Genomic DNA, 4,689 nt, shown 5'->3' with positions numbered 1-4,689 from the left:
AAAGCAACACTCTAAAACAGCCTGTCAAGGTTCCTTCTCCACTCTGAACTCTAGGGTACAGATGTGGGGACCTGCATGAAAACCTCCTAAGCTTACTTTTACCAGCTTAGGTTAAAACTTCCCCAAGGTACAAACTATTTTACCTTTTGTCCTTGGACTTTATTGCTGTCTCCACCAAACGTCTAACTGGTATTTTACTGGGAAAGAGTCCGTTTGGAAACGCCTTTCCCCCCAAAATCCTCGATTATCTTTATACCCCCTTTCCTGGGGAAGGCTTGATAAAAATCCTCACCAATTTGCGTAGGTGAACACAGACCCAAACCCTTGGATCTTAAGAACAATGAAAAAGGATTCAGATTCTTAAAAGAAGAATTTTAATAGAAGAAAAAGTAAAAAGAATCACCTCTGTAAAATCAGTCTGGTAAATACCTTACAGGGTAATCAGATTCAAAACTTAGAGAATCCCTCTAGGCAAAACCTTAAGTTACAAAAAGACACAAAAACAGGAATCTACCATTCCATTCAGCACAGCTTATTTTCTCAGCCATTTAAAGGAATCAGAATCTAACTCATATCTAGCTACATATCTAATGCATATCTGGTTCAGTAGACTGTGACCCTTGTCTCTAGAGAGAGAAGGATTACTTGGAGGGTCACAGTGAGCCGTGAGGCTAGCTAAATCCGCCAGAAAACACGGGACCCACAGAGGCAAGGACAGAGCTTTGTCACACATGATTTTGGCATAACTAATGTGTATTTTACTCAAGATGGTTCATGTAAGATCTCATTGGAAAGGTTACGATTTGCTGAATATGCTTATCCAATTTGTATGCATGTAACATTGTATGCCTGTTTATTTACAAAATTATTAATAAAGGTTTATCCAGCCAGTCCCATAGAGAGGGAGAACTGGACAGTGGCCACTGAGTTCATCTTCCTGAAGTTCACCAGCCTGCCACAGTTCCAAGTCTTGCTCTTCATGCTGTTCCAAATCATTTACATCTTCTCACTCATGGGTAACCTGCTCATCATCTTCATTGTCCTGATGGACTCTGGCCTCCACTCTGCCATGTCCTTCTTCATTTGCAACCTCCCACTGGTGAAGGTCTGGTACACCACCGTCACAGTGCCCAAGATGTTGGCCAACTTCTTAGCAGATAAGAGGACTATCTCATTTCTTTTACTTCTGCTTCTCCTTTCCTGGCATTGAGCTGTTCCTCCTGACAGTCATGGCTTATGATAGATACTTGGCCATCTGCAACCCACTGCATTACTCCACCATCTGCAACCCTAGGATTTGCCAGAACTTGGCCATGGCATGTTGGCTCATGGGGTTTGCCTGCCCCACTTTCCCATACTTCATGCTAGCCAGGATTTCCTTCTGCACCCCCAACAGGATGAACCATTTCTTCTATGATGCTGATCAGCTCTTTAAGCTCTCGTGCACAAACATCTACACCATCGAGGCAGTAGGCTGTGCCTTCAGCACTGTCATTATAATGTTTGCCGTCCTCTTCACCATGGCCTCTTGCTTCCAAATCACAGCCACCATACCGGGGGTTGGACTAGATGACCTCCTGAGATTCCTTCCAACCCTGATATTCTATGATTCTTTGATTCTATGATGTTGTCAGCCATTGCCCACAAGAAGACATTTTCCACCTGAGCCTTGCACCTCTCAGGGGTCACCATCTATTTTGGGACCCTCATTTTCATGTACGTCCACCCTGCAGGGAAGTATGAATCTGATGTCAGTAAAGTGGTGTCTGTTTTTTACTCTGTGATAACACCACTGCTGAATCTGATAATATACACACTGCAGAACAAAGACGTGAGAGAGGCCCTGAGAAAAACATTCCTGTGTCTCTTCATTCCATTACAAAGTCCCATGGCCCTAGACCTCTTTTCCTCTAGCATGCCTCCTTGCACCACTGTAACAGAGATTGAGCAATATACTATAGACCATTTCAAACCTGACCAGTAATTTTCAGTGCCTTAATTTCTGAGTATGCTACTTGAGACCCATTAAAGTATCTTGGTTTTCTCAGGATGGCCATTAATAACTTTCTGAAAATGTGCCTCCAGTTGGGCACCCAAAACAATGAGGCACATGAAACCAGACTGAAAATGTAGGATCTATATTCTATAGTAGAGCGGCAGCTGTGGTAGACTTAAAGTGGAGACACTTGCTGTTTAATAGATTACCTGCATGCTTACTTGGATTGTCTTGAAAATTGCTTTGGTTCATGGATGGCCAGTGTAGGGTTAGTGATCCAGATGTGAGGTCACTTAAACAAGGGGTTCTTGAGATAATTACCCCCTAATAAATAAGGTCATAGATGTTTTTTTCTGATTCTTCCAACTTTTTTTTTTGGCCCATGCCTGAGGCTATGTGCCTTAAGTTTGTTTTTCCAATTTTTTAGCAGTTTCAGTTGGCGTTACCTTTACTCTGCATTACCTGGATTTCAGAGGGTTAAGTTTAGCCAGTCATCATTCTGGAAGGACATGAGTAAGCACTGGTCAATGTTACTTCTGTGTTAAGGAAATTTTTGGGCAAGTAATACATAAAATAGGTAAAAGAGATGTGAGTAAATATCTAGATACATTCCTAGCTGAAGTAAGATGGTGTCATTCTATCAAAGTCCATCATGCTTCACTGCTTTCCACCAGTTGAAGAGCTGAACTATAATTAGGTGACAAATGCAGAAAATTACAGTGTTCGTGGCATTTGTCAAACATCACTCTGATCATTCTGCTTGCATGTTGTTGTTGAGGTGGAACCCTTCATGAATAGAGGGATCGGAACCTAGTCCTAGAAAAAACTGGGCCAGTCACAAAATTCAGATCTTTACCTAGATAAGGATTTGGACAGCATGGATTTTCCAGTCTGTTTTGTTTGTTTGTTTGTTTGTTTTGTTTTGTTTTGTTTTGTTTTTTTACCAGCCCCACTCTGGATCCAGAAACAGCCATGAAATTAGATCTAACTTGTTGGGGGAATGTTTGAGAAAAGAAAATTCACCCAAACCTGCAGATTTTCTGGAAAATAAAATAAAATATAAATGTAAAAAACAAAAGATTAAAGTTTGACATTTTTAAATGAAATGTTTTGAGTTTTGCTTCAAATTTTACTTACATCTTATTTTAAAAAGATTTAAAAATTCAAAAATGAAATAAAATTTGACCCAAAATGAAAATGTTAATTGGCTTGCTGAAAAAATAAATAAAAACATTGTTTCAGGTTGACCTGAACCATCCTCCTTCACCTTCCCCTCACCCATGTTTTCAGTTTGGCCAGTGAATCAGAAAATCAGTTACTCACATGGCTGCAGCTGAAATCCACATCAAGATCAAGTTCAGATTGGGAAATGCTCCCTACACCACACATATTAGGTGGTACCTTTGGTGGTTCCATGTTTCAGGTTGCATAGTGATATGATTTTCATTTAAAACAGGTGCTAAAATCCATCAGATAAGTAACTATACCTAAAAAGAAAAGGAGTACTTGTGGCACCTTAGAGACTAACAAATTTATTAGAGCATAAGCTTTCGTGAGCTACAGCTCACTTCATCGGATGCATCCGATGAAGTGAGCTGTAGCTCACGAAAGCTTATGCTCTAATAAATTTGTTAGTCTCTAAGGTGCCACAAGTACTCCTTTTCTTTTTGCGAAAACAGACTAACACGGCTGCTACTCTGAAACCTAACTATACCTAGTCACTTAATTGCAAATGCACAGCAGTTCAGGGACTTAAATTACTGAGAGATATTACAGGGGGCTAGATTCTGCCTCCAATAAAGCCAATGGTAAGTTCCAATAGCCTTCAGTGGGATAGAACCAGGTACAGGAAGAACAAATATGTACTAATTTTATAGGATCCTTTTAAAAACTCTCTCTTTAGTGAGCAATTCCTGGACATGGTTTGTAAGACTGTTCTCAACAAACTACGGGCCCAAATCGCCACTTGGTCACCATAATTTTCCACCCATCTAGATCCACTAAATCCAAGTCCACTAGCTAGATGAAATTCATAGATTCATAGACCAGAAGGGACCATTGTGATCATCTAGTCTGACCTCCTGGATAACATAGGCCAGAGAACTGCCTCCAAATAATTCCTAGAGAAGATATTTTAGGAAAACACCCTAAAATTAAATTTAATCCTAATTTAAAATTGTCAGTGGTGGAGACTCCACTATGAACCTTGGTAAATTGTCACTATGTTTAATTACCCTTGTTAGGATATAGATATTCAGGCCTGCCTGTAAAGGCCTATACTTTAAGAAGGTAGGTATATGTTTATCATTTAGCTAATAATAGAGGTATACACGAAAGAATCTGTGTAAGGGCCTTCTCTCACTGTGACAGTCTGAGGCCCTGTTCTTAGGCTAAGGCCTTTGGCTAAGCAGCAGAAGCAGCCATAAGCTGGAAAGCGACCGGGTCACATCCTCACATTCCAAACTAGTCAATCTGGGCCTGTTAGCAAGGTGATTTGATCTATCACCTCCAGAGAAAGGGAAGAGCCTAGAAGATGTAAAAGGAAATGTAGGTTGATAGTTTTCTTTCTGGTAAAAACTCACTTATCAATAGACACAGCTGGGAAACCCTTATGTCTTTATAGATGTAATTGTGAAATCCTCACTTCAGTATTGTTTTGTCATTATAGTTCCCACTTTGCTATTGTTTATTTG

At 40.2% G+C, this 4,689-nt stretch overlaps 1 pseudogene; it reads left to right on the top strand.

Moving 5' to 3' along the window:
• Positions 1–767: 767 nt before the first annotated feature.
• Positions 768–3,066, top strand: LOC119842221 (annotated as a pseudogene).
• Positions 3,067–4,689: the final 1,623 nt, after the last annotated feature.

This window comes from Dermochelys coriacea, chromosome 13 (assembly GCF_009764565.3).
Source record: "Dermochelys coriacea isolate rDerCor1 chromosome 13, rDerCor1.pri.v4, whole genome shotgun sequence".
Classification (NCBI taxonomy): domain Eukaryota; kingdom Metazoa; phylum Chordata; order Testudines; family Dermochelyidae; genus Dermochelys; species Dermochelys coriacea.
Note: the sequence above shows the minus strand (reverse complement) of the source record. Positions and strands in the feature narration are given on the sequence as shown.